Source organism: Rhinatrema bivittatum, chromosome 9, assembly GCF_901001135.1.
Source record: "Rhinatrema bivittatum chromosome 9, aRhiBiv1.1, whole genome shotgun sequence".
In the NCBI taxonomy this organism is placed as follows: Eukaryota; Metazoa; Chordata; class Amphibia; order Gymnophiona; family Rhinatrematidae; genus Rhinatrema; species Rhinatrema bivittatum.
In genome coordinates this window covers 224,119,012-224,140,311 of record NC_042623.1, presented here as the reverse complement: position 1 = coordinate 224,140,311, position 21,300 = coordinate 224,119,012, and the positions used below count along the sequence as shown (strand labels likewise).

The 21,300-nt window shown below is 42.2% G+C and overlaps 1 pseudogene; it reads left to right on the top strand.

Moving 5' to 3' along the window:
* Positions 1-1,360: 1,360 nt before the first annotated feature.
* Positions 1,361-11,513, top strand: LOC115099625 (annotated as a pseudogene).
* The last annotated feature ends 9,787 nt before the right edge of the window (positions 11,514-21,300 follow it).

The window sequence follows — 21,300 nt, the reverse complement described above, 5'->3', positions numbered from 1 at the left end:
ATATGTGCATATTTTCACTTTCGCATATACATATACATGTATAAAAAAGGGATGGAAAGAGATTGGTGCCTTAAAAACATTCAAAGATATTTTATCCAGTCAAGAGTTTTTAATCGTGCAGGATGCGGTTTAGCTAATGAAGGCCTTTTATACACCTCTGTTTGTGTCTGTTACATTTAGGAAATTGTTCAGCTGCAACTTAGTTGTCTAGCTTGTGGCCGAAAGTTCACCTAAAGATAGCTGGCTGTAGCATCACCTATTTCATAGTCAGCTATGTTGCTGCTGATTAATTTCAATAGTCCTGCTTAATTGCAAAGTACGTGCATACCTTTTGCTTAATTTTCACAGAGAAACTAACTGGGTAGTTTCTCTTTGAAATGAGATGCAAGTAAGCATATATAAGAAGCACACACATTTTGCACCAGTTGTTTCTTTCAGCAGTCAACTGGAAGTAAAGCATTGCATGCACATTTGAAAGTCAAGCGCACATGTGCTGTTTAATCCCCTGACCTAACACACACCTAGGAAACACATCTTTTTCACCTGACTAAACGTATGTCTTGTGACAGCTCATGGCTACTTTTAGCTGCTCTGAGGGGGAAATTTTACAATCAGGGCAATCTACCTAGGTAAGTGCCTTCAAAAATTGTATATATTTCAGAATCATGTCAGTGTATTGGATTCAGTTACTCACCTTTGCAAATCCAAACTCAAGGCGAGTTACATTCAGGTAGACTAGGTATATCCCTGACCCAGAGGGCTTACAATCAAAGGGGCGGGTTTACCAAAGGTTTTTCCTCCCATTCTATGTCAATGGGCAAAATGCATAGTAAATGACATCATAAGTTTGTAACCTGTTCAATGGAGGGTAAAGTGACTTGCTCAAGGGTCGCAAGGATCCTCGGCAGGAAAAGCAGGATTTGACCCCTGGCTTCCTTGATTCTCAGCCACCAGGCTCCCTATTTTATATGGGTGCAGAGATGTGTTAGCTGTATCAGTCAGGAACATAGAGCACATGTGTATATAAGGGATGTTTAGTGTACATATTTTTTGTATGGGTGGCACCAATCATATATTTCTGATACACATTTATATATATATATTTTTTTTTTTAATTTTTTTTTGCATACATGTACTGTCTGTACAGTATGTAAGCTGGTATTTGTCAGTGCACCATTTACACACCTGTATACAGGTATATGTAGGTGCACATACCGGTATATTAGAGAGTCCTATTGATAAGTACTGTTTAATCAATGAAATCAGAGATGGGTGAAAAATACGTGGAATCAAAACAAAACTGTGAAGGGAACACTGAGACGCATAAATTCACAAAGTAAAATGGATATGAATCAGTAAGATGACTGTGTCTGGAACCTCTCCCTCAGGTATATGTGGTTGGGGCTATGATGGCCAGAGCAGGCTGAACAGTGTGGAGTGTTACGATTCATTTTCCAATCGCTGGTCTGAAGTGACTCCCCTTAAAGAGGCAGTAAGTTCACCAGCAGTCATCAGCTGTGTCAGCAAGTTGTTTGTGATTGGTGGAGGTCCAGATGACAATACGTGTTCTGACAAGGTGAGACTTTTCTTTGCCCCAGTACCATAATTGTTTGTGCCACTTGTTTCTGGTGCTTCTCCTTTTTAATTTATAGTTGCTCTCAACCTACATCACATCCACCTTTCCCGATTACAAGTTTTCTTCTGTAGGTAGATAAATAGTCTCTGTACTCCACTATAACACTGAAACAACAATATTTCTAAGAAGTGTCACGAACGCATTCACAGGGAAGTTTTTGGAAAGCCTTACAAATTTTTAAAAGTCTAAACCGAAATAGTATCATGGGAGTTTGGGTAGTATAATGCATTTGAGGCTTTAGTTTTAGAGAGACTTCCAAGAAGCTCAGTTTTGCCCTGTCTGTATCCAGCTGTCTCAGATTAGGGTAGATCATTAGGTTCATTAGGACAACGAAAATCCAGCGGTTCAATTTGTAATACAAAAGACTATGCAGGATTGGGCAAAGAGGCGTTCAGTGTTACGAGATGCAAGACGGCCTATCACTATGGAAATTTTCAAAATAATTTTACGAGCTTTACGCTTCATCTGCCACAATCGATATGAAGAAACCTCTTTAGCTGCGCATTCTCTATGGCCTTTCTTCGCCGCCCTAGGGATTAGCAAGTTAGTCACAAGCTCGGGAAAACGAGCAGAGTATTCGGGTTTACAGATCAACGACCTGGGAAATGGAAAAAAACAAGGGATAGTTATCATTCACCGCTCCAAAGCGGGACCAAAAAAGGGAAGGGATCAAAAATTCAACTATATCAGCTAAAGGACAAAGTTTGCCCAGTTAATAACCTAAAGTGATTCTTAGCGATGCGCCCAAAAGTTGATAGCCCTCTACTACTGCATGAAAATCGTCACCCCCCCTTACGCGTTTTCAGTTTTCACGGGCTTTGCAACTAGCACTTAATGCAGCAGGCATAAAAACAACAGGCTACAAACCCCCCAATCGTTTAGAATAGGAGCTGCGACCATGGCCTCTGCCTATGTCTATCTTTTGATGCCATAAAAGGAACTGGAAGATGGAAATCGTTTCAGCAAATCTATCCGCGCACCTGCAAAGGAGTCATATTACTAAGATTAGGTAGATTAATAGATTACGATGGGTTCTGATAGGATAAGACCTGTAAATCGCAGCACCCTCTTCCCCCTATGTTATTACTGTGGAGCACTTTCACTGCATTAGCAATAGAAGATACGTCTGTGCAGGTTTGTGAGGCAGATGGAGAGTTGAAGGAGAAGACCCATCAAAAAAGTAACAGCAACAACAACACAGCAGATCGCAAACGAAGAGTAGATTGCTTCTGGTAGGAGACTCGATCATCAGAGAAATTGATTTGGGGCATGATTGGAGAGAGACAGAAAGATCAAATGCCTAGAAGTGCAAAGTCATGCATATGGGGAGTGGAAATCCAAATGAACTGTATTCAATTGGGGGGGAAAGGCTGATGTGCACGGAGCAGGAGAGGACCTTGGGGTGATGGTGTCTAATGATCTGAAGTCGGCTAAACAATGCCGACAAGGCGATAGCTAAAGCCAGAAGAATGCTGGGCTGCATAGAGAGAGGAATATCGAGTAAGAAAAGGGAAGTGATTATTCCCTTGTACAGGTCCTTGGTGAGGCCTCACCTGGAGTACTGTGTTCAGTTCTGGAGACCGTACCTTCAAAAAGACAAAGACAAGATGGAGGCGGTACAGAGAAGGGCGACCAGGAAGGTGGAGGATCTTCATCGGATGACGTACGAGGAGAGATTGAAGAATCTAAATATGTACACCCTGGAGGAAAGGAGGAGCAGAGGTGATATGATACAGACTTTCAGATACTTGAAAGGTGTTAATGATCAAAAGACAACGACAAACCTTTTCCTAAGGAAAAAAAATCAGCAGAACCAGGGGGTCACGATTTGAAGCTCCAGGGAGGAAGATTCAGAACCAATGTCAGGAAGTAATTTCTTCACGGAGAGGGTGGTGGATGCCTGGAATGCCCTTCCGGAGGATGTGGTGAAGACCAGAACTGGTGAAGGACTTCAAAGGGGCGTGGGATAAACACTGTTGATCCATAAAGTCAAGAGGCTGCCAATGAAGAGTGGGTGACTCGCCAGAATGATGGCTACTGCCTGGAGTCAATACCCTTATTAAATAAACATACACAGGCTTGACTCCAACATCGCTCTAAGCTTCAACAGCAAGAGGAAATGGTGGAAAAAAAGGATGCACACTCACAAAGAGGGGAGTAGCTGGCTTGTTACGGCGGGTACTACCCCAAATCAATAAGCCTGATACTTCACTTTCAATGCTATACAGCATAGTTCTCTGTTCATTCAACGGCAGGGGAGAAGAAAAGAGGGTTCGCACTCACAAAGCGGGGAGTAGCTGGCTTGTTACGGCGGTTACTACCCCAAACCAAATGGGCCTGATACTTCACTTTCGATGCACATCCAGCATGGCTCTCTGCTTCAACGGCATGGGAGAAGACTTATACGTCACGCTATCCAGCATAGCTCCCGGCTTCAACGGCAGGGGAGAAGAAAACAACAATAAGGGCTAATACATAGTCTGGGTAAAACAAATAAGCATGGGTGCAGCTTGCTTATTGCGGCGGCTACTACCCCCAAACTAATCAAGCTAGATATTCACTTGGATGCAGCTCCATCACTGCTCTCTACATTAAAGGTGGGGGATGGAAGGGAAATAGAACCAAGAGCTAAGAGAAACAGATAAGTATGAGAGAAAATATGTGTGAAGCTTGCTGGGCAGACTAGATGGGCCATTTGGTCTTCTTCTGCCGTCATTTCTATGTTTCTATCTGGAGCCTCAGCTAGCCAGAAGACACATCATATTGTTAGGATTGCTGGTGAAGGAGGTAATGTCATTGTCCATGAGCACACTGACACGCTAGGAGGGGCCCAGTCTGCTTAGTAAAAGACAATGTAAAAACATTAGGGGACGAATCATAGGCAGCTCTGCAAGGACAGTAGCATTTTCAGAGGTATTGCCTGTCTATGGTGAGTGAAAGAGTAGGCTATGTCATGCCAGAATTTTAATTCAAGGCCAAAGCTGATATAAAGAAGGTTTTGGACATCTTGGCGCATGCAGCGATACATATCAGGATACAGGATTATACTAGAGGATGGCCTGCAGCTTTCAGAGAGGATCAATGAATAGGTCAGATCATATATTGACAAGAATTAAAACTAGATGAAGGGGGTGTTAAAAATGGAGTATGTTAGGAGATCTGTAACAAATAACCAGCAGGAACCTTCTCGCTATAGCCTTACTTATAACACACAGGAGACAGATACTTTTCACAATAAAATCCTGCAAAAAGAACACATTTTACTATGGACTATTATCATCAATTACGAACACAGCATCAGAGATTTAATTTAGGTGCTAGTTGGTTGTGCAGCCACCATCTCTCGCCATGGCAATGGACCCCAAGTGATACAGCAGTAAGCACTCAAGGTTCCATTCACTAACCGGTTCTGCCCTATTAATCACACTGTCTTATCTTTTATTGTGTCCCTTGAAAACTTTGCATAATATTAATAAGGGATACAATAAAAGTTTGTTGGATAATAGACAGTGGGGACCAACAGGCAGAACCGGAGAAAGAAGATAACTCAAGTGATAAAACCAAGGTGACAGACAGGCAGGCCAGTGAAAGGAGAAAGTGCAGACCGCAAGACTGGGAGAGAAAAAGGACTGCATGGAGAGCGATGAAGAAAGAGTGGGAAATTGCTTCACAATACTTAGAATGGAAATTGCTGAGAAAGGAATTGGCCTGCTGACTGTAGGTAGGACTACATATTAGATACCACACCAATGTACAGGAGAAGAAGGTTTGCGTGCAACTAGCGGAAGTGAAAAGAGACAAAGCTATTGGGCCAAAGGGGGATGCATTCTAGGGAGCTCAGAGAAGTTCTCACAATCTGTTTAACAGATCTTGGAGACCAGAGTAGCTTCGCAGAACGGAGAACGTCAGATAGATGCTGCCTTTCACAAAAGGGATAACAGAGGGAAGGCTGAAAACTACAGATTGTCAGTGGTGGGAATATTAAGGGAGATTCTACTGAAGAAAAGGATAGTGGAAGTATAAAAAATGCAATGTGTTGCAGGATCCGAGATAGCATGGTTTTTATACCGGAGCCAGAGCATGTCAAACAAATCTGATCAATTTCTTTGATACACTGACTAGAAAATTAGATCGAGGGTGTGCGCTGGCTACGGTTTTACATGATTTCAGCAAAACTTTTGATACTGTCCCACATAAGAGATTCATAAATATAACTTAAGCAGCCTGGGGTGAGCCCTAAGGTAATGAACTGGATTAGAAACGACTGAGGGATAGACAATAGAGGGTACTGATAAGGGAAATCTCCTTAAAGAAAGAACGGTGATTCTCTACTCAGTCTGCTTCAGCTTGTTGAGGTCTGCCACTTAAGCTTCCTCCAGAGATCAGACTCATTTTCAGAAAGCCAGAAAGCCTTTTGCACCAGTACACATATGCAACCTCTCCCCAACAGCAAGCTAATCATAACCATTGGCACTTGGTGCAAGAGATTGGATAGCTCCCATCTTACTGCTGGACTGCTCACTGCATCTTAATGTTGTTGAGCTGCTTTTTAAAATTGTATAAGGTGTGGAGACACTTAATTCAATTTAAAAGATTTTATTTTAATCTGTCACTGACCTGCATTAGGACTACAGTTAGTCAATTGCTAAGATCAGTGTTTCTAGTTCACAGATGCTTAGGGCCCTCATATTCCACATGGCTTCTCATTTCCCCCCTGATCGCTCACTGTTTTCATCCTAACCTACTACTCAGCTCTAAAACTGCCTACAAGGAACAGTAACACATTAGCTTCCTGTGTGGATATTCTTGTATGGGTGACCTTTAGGAACTAATTTATGATTAACACGTACTCTTTTTTAATGTATGACAAGCTTTGTGTGCATTTCTGCTCACAGGTACAGTGCTACGAACCAGATAGTAATACTTGGTTTGCTGCGAGCATCAATCCCAGTTGCAAAGAGATGTATCACTGCTGTATCCCTCAATAACCTGATCTATGTTGCTGGAGGACTAACCAAAGCTATATACTGCTATGATCCAGTGGGAGGATTACTGGATCCATGTGCAGAACACATTCAGTAGACAGGTAGAGCCAAATATATTTCTGTTATTTTATTAATTTACTTTTTTCACTACCATCCTATGCTTCTTTTACAGGAGCTAAATAGCATTTCCACCAGTTTTGGTAAAAGGCTGACTAGTTTGATGGCCTGAACAAATAAGCATTTTGAAATCGCTGGATGGCCATTCCTTAAATGTAGCTTTTTCAGGCAAAGATACTGCCGAGCTTTTCCTCACAGGAATGTTGCTTGCACAGTTTTTGTTTTTTCTGTTGATTATTTTCCCTTTCCAAAACTGCAGAAAATAAAATTATTGGGCAAATATATGCTATTTCAAAATTATACAGGCAAACAGACCTGCAGGGTTTTTGCACTTATTTTGGTCATTCCATAAAGGTGGCTGCACATTTTCATACAATCAGTTTTAAATAGAAAAAAATCTCCTTGCAAGGCTAAACTGTGAAGAAGAAATAAGATAAGAAACAGGCTACTGAGGGAAAGGAGAGAGGTTTAAGAGAAAGATCAGACTCACAGGCCGAATCAAAAAGGTGCATGCAGCCTAACGCACCCTTTCTGCCTGCACTTGAACGCGCATTTTCTGTGCTCAAACTTACTGCCGTTGCAGTGAGGAGTTCTGTGTGGCGAAAAAATGTGTGTTCATGAACAGGAATACCTCTTAGTGCCCTCACATGGAAATCCCATGCAAATGACGGATTAAGCAGTACTTCCCCATGCAGACAGTTTGCATCTGGCCAGTGCAACCTTTCTTAGCGCTGGAAACTTTACCCCCCTCAGTCAGAGCTGGAGTTAAGTTTCCAGCATTACTGCACTGGCACTTAAAACCCTTAAAGTAAAAAAAGTCCAGAAGATTATTCGGGTACACTATAGCAACTGCTGCCACTTACCAGGATAAGTATTCAGTTATCTGACAGTGGCTGGCTGCAGCCAGATAGCCGGTTAAGTCCAGTACATATCTGAATAAGTGACAGTGGCCTGTCAGGGATGCCTCCCCCCAACTTATACGGAGTTAAAATATGCATTTGGCCTTTGCTGAATGTACATTTTAACACAGAACACACTTTTTTTTACTCCGAAGCATTAGCATAGCATTAGTTTACTGCATAGGGGAGTTAAAAAAAAAAATCTAGGCGTTAAAAATGTGTGCTGAAAAGCAGGTCAGTTTCTTCTGAAATGCCCAGATTACTGTATTGGCCTGTCAGTGCACACCTACAAAAAGAAAGTGTAGCAAACAAAGAAGAAAACTAGTGGCTTATAGTAGTAGTAATGCAGGACACAGTTTATACCACTACCACTCTGCTATTACTTTGCTGTAGACATTCAGGTTCCTAGAATGTTCTAAGAATAATGATTCCTTTTATAATCTTCCCAGGAAAACTGTGGCATGTCTGTGTGTAATGGCAAAATTTTTATTCCTGGGAGGGAAGAGGAGAAAATGGTGAGGCCACTGACACCATTCCTCTGTTATGATCCCAGCTACTAGCATCAATCCACCGTTGTGGCTGCCATGCCAAGACCTGTCTCCTATCACGGCTGTGTAACATCCACAGATATAATGAGAACACACTAAAACTGTGAGGGGAACAAAATTGCTTTGGCTTTATTTAAACTCAACATGTTTGGAAGATGGCAAACTGCTAGGATCCAAGGGTCTTGTAGGATTATTTTTCCTTTTTCCCCCAAGGTTTAAAATTTGTAAAAACGTCAAATTTTTCTAATAAGCAAAATGAGACCTTTCTTTGTATTGCTGTTTCTATGAGTGTATATAATTCCATGTTTTTTCTATATATGGTTAATAACAAGCTTGTTTGTTTTAGACAATGTGCCTTATCAGATATTCGTAGGCTAGTCCTTTTCCAACAGCATGTATGTCATGCCTATCAGGAAATAGTAAAGGGTACTTATGAATAAAAACAGGAAAAAACAGTTGTATCAACATACATGTTAACAAGAGAAACAAAAAGGTTCACAGACAGAATTCCTTTTAGAACAGGTGTCTAAAATGATCTCCAGTCCTTGTGATGCATTCAGTGTATCCTGGTCATGTAAGCCTTTTATGAAGATGCCACAGGGCCTTGTTGCTACAAATGTTCTCTAACACACTATTTTCATCTATATTGGGAGCTGCAGTTAAACATTTTGTGCACATTTGCTTTTTTTTTTTTGTATCAGTGTTTGCATTGGTCACGGTGCCTTTCGTAGCAGATGAGAATGTGCAGAGAATAAAGACACACTGGGCTTGATTCACACAAATTCTTTGTGGCTTCTGCAGGGCAACCAGCAGGAAATATTCAGGTTATTGACTAGCAACTGTCCCTGAAGATATTTGTCAAAAAAAACAAAATCTGTCAAGGCCTGAAAAAGATGGTTGAGACACTCAGGAGGAGCCACTAGTAGACAAACCTAACGCTATTTAACCCAAATATATTTACTGTGTATTTGCACTTTTTATTGCTGCCAGCAACCCTCTTAATCAAATATAGTTACTACTTCCTGCCTTGGAGGTAGGGAAAAGCTGGGCTGGTGTTGCGCCGGAGGTGGACCCTTGGGCGAGGTGGGGTTGAATGCAACCCGAGGTAAGGACCTACGGGTCCCCACTGTCGGCAGGTGGAGTGAGCTGATAAGACAGAGGCCGCTGGAGCTTCACCTATACTAACCCTCGTTCCCCGTGGGTTTGAGCCTTTGGGTGCCGGGGCCGCAAGACTTAGTTGGGCCTCTGTGAGAGATAGCAGAGTCGTACTCTGGACAGGGTAGTGTCCTGGAAACATGGGCACCAATGGAACAGAGGCAGACAGGGAGCGTCTCGAGCAAGAGCAGGCCGAAGCCTGAGTACCACGTCCAGGAAGTAAGCCGGAGAGGCATCGAAGAACAGGCTTGAGTCAGGGGCTGGCAGCAAATACGAAGGCAGTAGCAAGCAAGGCTGAGGTCTGATCACGGAAATAGTCAAGCGTAGTTAGGCGAAGCAATGGTCTGGGTCTGGAAATAGGCAATAGTGTAATCAGGTGAAACAAGTGGTCCAGGCTTGGAGAGAGTCGATGGCGTGGTCAAGCGAATCAGAGGTCGAAGTTCGGAGAGAGTCAACGGCGTGGTCAGGGTGAAGCAGAGGTCGAAGTTAGGAGAGAGTCAACGGTGTGGTCAGGTGAAGCAGAGTTTGAAGTCCAAAGGAAACAATCCGAAGATACAAGGACTCAGGAACTTGAAATATCGGCTGGAGGTAACAGGGAGTGAGGGGACCTGTTGCAAAGGCAAGCTCCGACTGTCAGAGCTTGCCTTAAATAGGCCAGGTGAGTGACATCATCTGGAAAAGGGCCGGCAGCCTTAGCGTGCCACGGGCCCTTTAAATCCAAAGGAGGAGCGCGTGCACGTGCCTGGGGAAACCTGGGGAGAAGAAGTGATCGGCAGCGGCGTCTCTGCTGCAAAGAGGACCCATGAGGGGGTTGGCCATTGTCTCCACCGCGCCATGAGGTCGAGGACTGCAGGCAGGGCCTTGGAGGGAAGGGCAGCGCCAAAGGCGCTCTCTTCGCATTGCGGGAGCGGCGACAGAAGGTGAGGAAGGCCAGCCACGGAACCCGTGGTCAGCCGACTAACAGCTGGACCACTGCTGCAGCCTTGCAGTTAGCAGTACTTCCTATAGAAATGAATTTGGCATGTTAGTTTGCTATATCAGCCCTCTTCTTTATCAGATAACACAAAAATGTTTCCCTATTTTTAAGTGCCTTGTAAACTCCCTTTGAGGTCACATACAATGATGAGGTTGTGATGACTGTTTAAAAGCTGAGCATCAACTTCTGCATTTCGAAAAATAAAACTGCGGGGGTCAGAACAGATGGTATAGCAGATGTGAAGCAAGGACTCTTATTTCTCCTGCTGGATAGAAACACCACAAAATGCATTCTCTGCCCCCTCAAAGTGGAATACATTCAAGTTCTGTAGGTATTTCCCTATCCCCAGAGAGCTTATAATCTAAATTGTACCTGAGACAATGGAGGGGTGAAGTGACTTGCCCGAAGTCACAAGGAGGATTTGAACCCTGGCTTGCAGCTGCTGCCTTAACTACTAGGCTACTCCTCCACTCCTTATTTAGGATGCAGCCAAGTCAAAGCCAGGAACTAGGCAACTGCAGGGCTCAAGTCTGTTAAGACTTGTCCAGCTCTAACTACTATGTAGAATCAATTCTGAATCACTCAAGTTAATATGCACATTTCATCACACGCATCTTTTCTGGCATACAGATTATGTCTGAACATATGGCATACAAAACTCATAGGGCCTGATTATAAAAAGTATTTACATGCGTAAAAACTGGGTTTATACGTGAACAGTTCAATTTACTCAAGTAAGTGGGCTTTTGAAAATTGCTACAATGTATGCCATTGAATTGTCCTAGGATTTACTCATGTAAGTGCACTTTACTCAAGTAAATGCCTTTTGAAATTTGCTATGAGTGTATGTTACATTTAACGTGAGTAACTCCTTTGCAATTACCTCCTCATTGACTGGAAAAAAAAACATTTAAATAAGTGTTTGGCTGTCTGACTGTAAACTTCTTCAGAGTCATGGGAGTGGGTTGTTTTGTATTTGTAGTCTAGTTTGCAATATGCGTGTTCTGCGAGAGTGCTGACAAGCGATGGTGGCATTTTTTTTATGTAAGGGTGCCCATCTCTTTTGCCATTCCCTTACCTTTCCTGTGCTGGGTTGTTGTATATAAAGAATGGACATGGAAAATAAAACGGAGGATGTCATAATGCCTCTGTATCGCTCCATGGTGAGACCACACCTTGAGTACTGTCTACAATTCTGGTACCAGCATCTCAAAAAAGAAATGGCTGCACTGGAGAAGGTACAGAGAAGGATGACCAAAATAATAAAGGGAATGGAACAGCTCCCCCATGAGGAAAGGCTAAAGAGGTTAGGGGCTGTTCAGCTTGGATAAGAGACGGCTGAGGGGGTATACGATAGAGGTCTTTAAAAATTATGGGAGGTCTAGAACGGGTAGATGTGAATTGGTTATTTACTCTTTCAGATAATAGAAGAACTGGGGGCATTCCATGAAGTTAGCAAGTAGCATATTTAAAACAAATCAGAGAAAATTATTTTTCACTTAGCGCACAATTAAGCTCTTGAATTTGTTGCCAGAGGATGTGGTTAGTGCAGTTAGTGTAGCTGGGTTTTAAAAAGTTCTTGGAGGAGAAGTCTATTAACTGATATTAATCAAGTTGACTTAGGGAATAGCCACTGCTATTACTGGCATTAGTAGCACGGGATCTACTTAGTGTTTGGGTACTTGCCAGATTCTTGTGACTTGGAATGGCCACTGTTGGAAACAGGATACTGAGCTTGATGGACCCTTAAGAACATAAGAACATAAGAAATTGCCATGCTGGGTCAGACCAAGGGTCCATCAAGCCCAGCATCCTGTTTCCAACAGAGGCCAAACCAGGCCACAAGAACCTGGCAATTATCCAAACGCTAAGAAGATCCCATGCTACTGATGCAATTAATAGCAGTGGTTATTCCCTAAGTAAACTTGATTAATAGCCGTTAATGGACTTCTCCTCCAAGAACTTATCCAAACCTTTTTTTGAACCCAGCTACACTAACTGCACTAACCACATCCTCTGGCAACAAATTCCAGAGCTTTATTGTGCATTGAGTGAAAAAGAATTTTCTCCGATTAGTCTTAAATGTGCTACTTGCTAACTTCATGGAACGCCCCCTATTTATTTATTTATTTGGCACTTTTATATACCGATATTCTTGTAACAAGTTACAAATCACCTCGGTTTACATTCTAACAAAAACCTTTGCACAAGGATGCATTATATTGAACAGAGAGATCAAGACTTGGAACTAACAAAATGGGGATAACAATTAGATAACTGGATTAGAGTATTACAGCTGAAGAACATTGATGGTATGTCAGTCCTCAGAAGCGGCTTGCTAGCGATGTGGTTCAACTAACAACGCTGCCTGACATGAACCCGACAGGTCATCCGAGTTGGGCAAAGGCTTCGCAAAACAACCATGTCTTTAATCTTTTCTTAAAGGTGTAAGGGCATTGTTCTAGTCTAAGCTCCGGAGGGAGGGAATTGCATTGCATAGGTCCCGACGTGGAGAGGGCTCTCTTCATTAATGTGGATTTAATGGGGTGGGCCAGCAGGGTGCCTCTGTACGCTGATCTCACTGGTCTGGAGGGCATGTGATGGTCGAAAAGGGAACTTAAGATCCAGGGGGAGATATTGTGGATGGTTTTATGGATGATCGTTAGAACTTTGTAAGAGATTCTGTATTTGATTGGAGCCAGTGCAGGTTCCGCAAGATGGGTGTTATGTGGTCTCTTTTGTTGGTCTTTGTCAGATTCCTTGCTGAAGCGTTTTGAAGCATCTGTAATGGTTTGATGGTATTAGCTGGGAGGCCAAAGAGAAGAGAGTTGCAATAGTCTAACTTTGAAAATATGATGGCTTGGAGGACTGTTCGAAAGTCCTGGAAGTGGCGGAGGGGTCTCAAATGTTTTAAGACTTGAAGTTTAAAAAAGCAGTCCTTGGTGGTGGTGTTGATGAAGCTTTTGCAGTTCAGTTGGCTGTCCATGATGACTCCTAGGTTTCTGACTTGGGAGGTGAAGCCTGATTGGTTGACAGGGTGTGTGTTGGACAATGGGAAGTTTCCTTCTTGGGTAATGAGGAGGATCTCCATCTTCTTGGTATTCAGGATCAGGTGAAGGGCTTTTAGAAGGTTGTTTATGGATTGGAGACAGGAGTTCCAGTATTCCAAGGTTTTGAAAAGGGATTCAGTGATCGGTAATAAAATCTGAACATCGTTTGCGTATATGTAATGAGTTAGGTTTAGTTTTGTGAGGAGTTGGCAAAGCGGTAACAGGTATATGTTGAATAGTGTTGGAGATAGAGAGGAACCTTGTCCCCCCCTAGTTCTTCTATTATTCGAAAGTGTAAATAACCGAGTCACATCTACTTGTTCAAGACCTCTCATGATCTTAAAGACCTCTATCATATTCCCCCTCAGCCGTCTGTTCTCCAAGCTGAACAGCCCTAACCTTTTCAGCCTTTCCTCATAGGGGAGCTGTTCCATCCCCTTTATCATTTTGGTTGCCCTCTCTGTACCTTCTCCATCACAACTATATCTTTTTGAGATGCGGCAACCAGAATTGTACACAGTATTCAAGGTGTGGTCTCACCATGGAGCGATATAGAGGGCATTATGACATTTTCCGTTTTATTAACCATTCCCTTCCTAATAATTCCTAACATTCTGTTTGCTATTTTGACTGCTGCAGCACACTGAGCCGACGATTTTAAAGTATTATCCACTATGATGCCTAGATCTTTTTCCTGGGTGGTAGCTCCTAAAATGGAACCTAACATCGTGTAACTACAGCAAAATTTATTTTTCCCTATATGCAACACCTTGCACTTGTCCACATTAAATTTCATCTGCCATTTGGATGCCCAATCTTCCAGTCTTGCAAGGTCCTCCGGTAATGTATCACAGTCTGCTTGTGATTTAACTACTCTGAATAATTTTGTATCATCCGCAAATTTGATAACCTCACTCGTCATATTCCTTTCCAGATCATTTATATATATATGTTGAAAAGCACCGGTCCAAGTACAGATCCCTGAGGCACTCCACTGTTTACCCTTTTCCACTGAGAACATTGACCATTTAATCCTACTCTCTGTTTCCTGTCTTTTAACCAGTTTGTAATCCACGAAAGGACATCACCTCCTATCCCATGACTTTTTAGTTTTCGTAGAAGCCTCTCATGAGGGACTTTGTCAAATGCCTTCTGAAAATCCAAATACAGTACATCTACCGGTTCACCTTTATCCACATGTTTATTAACCCCTTCAAAAAATGAAGCAGATTTGTTAGGCAAGACTTCCCTTGGGTAAATCCATCTTGACTGTGTTCCATTAAATCATGTCTTTCTATATGCTCTACGATTTTGATCTTGAGAATAGTTTCCACAATTTTTCCCGGCACTAAGTTAGGCTCACTGGCCTATAGTTACTCGGATCACCCCTGGAGCCTTTTTTAAATATTGGGGTTACATTGGCCACCCTCCAGTCTTCAGGTACAATGGATGATTTTAATGATAGGTTACAAATTTTAACTAATAGATCAGAAATTTCATTTTTTTTAAAATTCTTTATTTCTAGATTTTCAGAACAATAGAATAAATCAAATATTGCATATGAAATACAATAGTATAGTTTAACATTCCAATTTAACAATATATTTCCATATCCATAAATTTAACTTCTACTATTTTAGACATCAATCAACATGGAGGAGTATTTTAGTTTCATGAGATACTGGGAGAACATTATAAAAAGAGAAACATGATTTCAGAAAAATATCTAGCTTGCCTATATACCATTTCCAATTCTAGGTCAACACTGGGGTTGATGAAGGTATTCTCAGTGGTTCTAAGAAATTATTTAACTGGTCCGGAGTGAAAAATATATACATATCTCTCTTAATTATACATTTACATGGAAAACGTAGTACAAATGAAAAACCCCTAGAAAGAACTTCTTGGCGGTGGACTAGGAAGGCTTTACGGCGTTGCTGAGTCGAAATTGCCAAATCCGGGAAAATCTTTATTTGTTTCCCAAAAAAATTTGTTGGATATTTATTAAAGTATTTTTTCATGGTTGAATTAATATCAGAAATATTATGAAAATTTACCAATAAAGTTCCCCAGTCAATTACATTGGCTGAGGAATCCTCCAGAAAATTTGTTAAGTCCCCTTGAAACATTTCTGATCTCTCATGTTCATTCTTAGACTTTGGAAGGAAGTAACAATTGTTAATAATTGGGAAATACTCATGAGAAAATCCAAGAATTTCAACCAAGAATTTCTTTAGAGTTGTTAGGGATTCCTCCCCAACGACTCTAGGAAAAGGAATTTCATTTTTGAGTTCCTTCAGTACCCTAGGATGCATACCATCCGGTCCAGGTGATTTTCTACTCTTTAGTTTGTCAATCCGGCCTACTACATCTTCCAGGTTCACAGTGATTTCATTCAGTTCGTCTGACTCATCACCCCTGAAAACCATCTCCGGAACTGGTATCTCCCCAACATCCTCATTAGTAAACACGGAAGCAAAGAATTCATTTATTCTTTCTGCAATGGCCTTATCTTCCCTAAGAGCCCCTTTAACCCTTCGGTCATCTAATGGTCCAACCAACTCCCTCACAGGTTTCTTGCTTTGGATATATTTTTAAAAGTTTTTATTATGAGTTTTTGCCTCTATGGCCGACTTCATTTAAAATTCTCTCTTCGCCTGTCTTATCAATGTTTTACACTTAGCTTGACAATGCTTATGTTTTATCCTATTTTCTTCAGATGGATTTTTTTGGTTAAAATAGCCTCTTCCACCTCACCTTTTAACCATAACAGTGATCGTTTTGCCTTCTTTTCACCTTTCTTAATGCGTGGAATACATATGGACTGCGCCTCTAGGATTGTATTTTTAAACAATGTCCAAGCCTGTTGAACACTTTTAACCTTTGCAACTGCACCTTTCAGTTTTTTTCTAACTATTTTCCTCATTTTATGTTTCCCTTTTGAAAGTTTGGTGTTAGAGCTGCAGATTTACTTATTGTCTGACCCAGTATGACATACCTTATGATCTTATGTTTTTATGTTCCTGTCTGTATTATAAGCTCCAAGCTGTCCAAGCATCTTATCCTAAGAGGTCTGCATTAGAGACTCAAGCTACAGCATAGTAAAAATTAGGCATATGTTGTTTCTGGAGATATTGTTGATGTTGGCTTGCAGTGTTACAGGTAAGGGAGGATAAAGCAAAGTGTGCAAAAGGGATTTAAGTTTCTGGATCTTTCTTTATGTGTGAGCTTTTCCTAACTCTTATAAGTAAAATAAAACTATCTATAGCAAATATTATATGAGCGATTTTCTCCATCACAAATGAAAGTTCTGTTTATAGTTTGGCTGTGTAAGTGCTTTTGAGTATATTTCATTGAAGTAGTGTTGTGCAGGACATGTGGATACGTGTTTTTGGTTTCTTGCAATGTGTGAGCTTACTTGTTGGGTACTTGTGTTGATGACTTCCTCCACCTTCCAGATGCTGATGATGACAGAAAAGTGACTCATCATATCTGAAAAGGGATAATGACAGTCTTACATATTGTGAGGAAATAATGCATTAAGCAAATATAAGAGGGTTGGACCAGAACGCCCATGTAAAAGTGGGTTTATTTGCTTTTTCTGGTATATGCCAAGACCACTTAACCTGCATTTTTTAAAACATAAATTGTAATTATCTTTATTTTCTGAAGTTACCAAATATCTTATTGCTGTCCTAAATCAAGCCTGTCCTTTGTACTTTTCAAATCATGGAATCAGACTCCATTACTTGATAAGATGATCCTTCTAAACCCCTTCCAAGGGTCAACGGGAATAATGAGGTCCATATTCAAAAGCCATTTAGACAGATAACGTAATAGTTATGCATCTAAATGGCTTACCTGGCTATATTCAGTCTTTATCTAGCCAGATAAGTTAGGGGCGGTCCAGGGGCATAACTCTACTCCTAGGAGGAATTGACTTAGCTGCCTAAATTAACTGGCTAACTCCAATATTCAGTTAGCCAGATGACTTAGCCGGCTAAGTCTGACCAAGTCAAAGAGCTGTCCTAAAGTTAGCTGGCTATAGTTAGGCGGCTAACTAATTAAGATAGCCTGCTATATTTAATAGTGTGGCTGCACTGTTGAATATGCCTCCAAAGTTAGCCGGATAAATTTATCTGGCTAACTTTGCTATCCAGACTGTGTCTGAATATAGACCTCAATATTTATGGATTTGGGTCCCAAAGTTAGAATTGTAATTAGTCTTTTATATTCCAGTGGCTGATTAGTCCCTCTTTATTTTCTTAGCTGTTTGCTTTAAAAGAAAATTGTACCTGCTATGCAGTATATAATTGGAAATGTATGGAAAGCAGTAAAATACATTATATTAATTTAAAAGTCATTTCATATTTTTTAATTTATTCCCTTGTAATTCTCTTGTATCCCTGGAACCAGTCTTATTAATTGCGATGGAGAAGGTACAGAGAAGGGCTACCAAAATGATAAGGGGAATGGAACAACTCCCCTATGAGGAAAGACTAAAGAGGTTAGGACTTTTCAGCTTGGAGAAGAGACGACTGAGGGGGGATATGATAGAGGTGTTTAAAATCATGAGAGGTCTAGAACGGGTAGATGTGAATCAGTTATTTATTCTTTCGGATAGTAGAAAGACTAGGGGGCACTCCATGAAGTTAGCATGGGGCACATTTAAAACTAATCAGAGAAAGTTCTTTTTTACTCAACGCACAATTAAACTCTGGAATTTGTTGCCAGAGGATGTGGTTAGTGCAGTTAGTATAGCTGTGTTTAAAAAAGGATTGGATAAGTTCTTGGAGGAGAAGTCCATTACCTGCTATTAAGTTCACCTAGAGAATAGCCACTGCCATTAGCAATGGTAACATGGAATAGACTTAGTTTTTTGGGTACTTGCCAGGTTCTTGTGGCCTGGATTGGACACTGTTGGAAGCAGGATGCTGGGCTTGATGGACCCTTGGTCTGACCCAGTATGGCATTTTCTTATGTTCTTATTTTGATTTGTAATAGATGTGTCAGTATAGTATGACAGTATGATATATGTTGCATCTACTTGTCTGTTCCTGGTGTATGCTATAAGGTTTGTACCAATATGGCTGTTATGGGAGTCTCAGTTTTAGTGGACCCTTGGGCCGACATGCTGGAGACTGGGAAAGATGGACAATGTCTCTTGTGGATAGCAGGCCGGGAGACAGATGTTCGGGCAGGACGTAGATGCTCTTCACCCTGGAAGCTGGTGCTCCTCCGGGAGGAGCCCGTAGGAACCCAACGACTGGGACTTAGGTGGCTTCACCCTTGGAAGCCGAAGGCCCCCCCTGGGAGGAGCCCGTAGGGGCCCGGCCGCTGGGACTTAGGCGGGTTGTGGATCAGGACAGGTAACTGGAACCAGACTAGAACAGTAGAGACAATGTAACTGGGCTCGGGTACTGGAACCAGGCGGAACTGTAGCAGGTAAACAGGAACCAAGCAGGCTCTGTAGCAGGCAAGCAGGAACCAAGCAGGTACTGTGGCAGGCAGGCAGGAACCAAGCAGGTACTATGGCAGGAACAGAGCGACGAAGCAAGGCGAGTCACTCCAGGGCACAGCGCAACCGGGAACCGGGAGGCAAACCCGTTGCAAGCAAAGGCTGGATGGCCACGGCCGGCTTATCAAGGCCGCGGCGTCTGACGTCAGGAATTGGGCGGAGTCACCACTGGTGGGAAACGGCCTTAAAAAGCGCCCAAGTAGCACCCGCGCCTAGAAGCAGGGCGTCCATGGGAGACCTCGCAGCGGCGCAGCCCCAGCAGGGACGCTGCCAAACTAGACCTTCGGAAGTGGGAGCAGGTCCGGGAGCCTGGAGGTAAGGGCCTGGCCACGGTGCTCACGGCCAGAACCACAACAATGGCTGCTTCCAAGGACAGTGGAATTTACTGGGGGCGAGCTTAAAAAAAAATTACAGACACAGCAGTAAAAGTTATCATAATTTCTTGGCGGGTGTTGCCATGTGCAGTTTTTAAATACTGCACAGCGCACCGTGATTGTGATTTCCTTTGAAATATTTACCTGTATGCATCTTACAAGGTTCTTCATAACTATTGCTTATACTGCAAAAGTTAAGAAATTGTTATGAACACAACATCCATAGCATATCATTCATTTGCACTCATTACAACACAAATGGTTTCTACTTTATCCTCCCAGAATTCTGCGAAACTAGTGAGGATACAAAATATCCTGAGTGGATTCTTAAAATACATATAATCAGTTTTTCTAAATATTTTACATTTATGATATTATTTTGCAGATCTGCATATATGAACATTGAACCTTGCCTTAGTAGATATGCCTTGTCTTCAAATCCTACTTATAAGTGCCTTCTTATCACTACTCTATATTTATCTGTTTTGTGAGGCTTCCATCAGTTTCTATATATTCTTTATACCTGCATATATATGGTGCAGTAAACAATTTCCAGTACAACTTTTTCAGTGCCTCAAGTTAGAGTGGTGTTTCCCAACCAGGGTGTCATGGCACTCTGGGGTGCCTTCAGACCTGATAGGTGTACCCCAGAAAAGTCCCTGGTGCCTGATGCTCAGATCCAGAGCAGCACCTCACAGCAAAAGAAGCCACCAGTGGTAACACTTAATCATGTAGGAGCTCCTTCCTGAGTACATGTATAATCATGTGTGCTGCTTCTTCCTAGCTAAGGCATGAGCTCTGGAGTTAATAATTAATGGCCAGCATATAGAGCATGGATGTCTGGGCCTCGCTTTGTTTGGAGCACATATGGGGTAATTTTCAAAAGGATTTACACACAAAGCTGGGCTTTACAAGTGTAAATGCATTTTACACATGTAAGTGGGCTTTTGAAAATTGCTACAATTGTATGTTACATTTACACATTTAACTCATTGGTGCACAGAGCACCTTCTCATCTTCCTTTTTCTGAGCTTCCTCCTTTGAGTCCTTCCAGCCTCTGTCTTATCACCAGGCTGAGCGAGACAGGGAGAGCCTGCCCTGAGCACTGGATGTGACTCATTCTGAGTGTTGAGGGCAGCAGCAATGGAGGAAATCTGATAATTACCTTAGCTACCTCATGTGGCTAACTGAGGGGTGGATTTATCAAAATGCGGTAAGTACCGCATGCAATAGCAAAAGGGGTGTGTTTTATGCTAATATAGCATTTATCGCAATTTACCTGTGTGAAGAGCTAAGTTAGTGCAAATTGCGATACCATTTCAGATTCTGTGATAAGTGCCAGACCTGTTGTATTTCCTTCATTCAACCACCAGGGGACCATTGTTAATGGTCAGAGAGAGAGAGAGAGAGAGAGAGAGAGAGAAAAAGAAAGCCTGGCCATAATATCAGGGCCCATAGGTAGGTATTTGTATCCCTATGGTAGGCCCACCTAGTAACTCGAGGTGGGGTTTAGGTAAGAGTGTAGGGGGTTAGGGGCCACTTTGACATTCTACGTGACACCTACGAACAGAACAGTGGTCTCTTGTGAAGATTTGCTGGCCTTCGGAGTGAGGAAACTCACTCCAAGATGAGATTTGGGCAAGGTTCTCTCAACCAAGCTTGATGGACTCTCTACCTGGGTAACATCAAGCTAGGTTGAGAGAACCTTGCCCAAATCTCATCTTGGAGTGAGTTTCCTCACTCCGAAGGCCAGCAAATCTTCACAAGAGACCACTGTTCTGTTCGTAGGTGCCACGTAGAATGTCAAAGTGGCCCCTAACCCCCTACACTCTTACCTAAACCCCACCTCGAGTTACTAGGTGGGCCTACCATAGGGATACAAATACCTACCTATGGGCCATGGTATTATGGCCAGGCTTTCTCTCTCTCCCTCCCTCCCTCTCTCTCCCTCTCCCTCAGGCTCTGGACCTATCAATTCACCTGAAATAGGACTTACAGGAGACATCTCAAATGGCAATGAAGCAGCACAGCAGCTATCACAC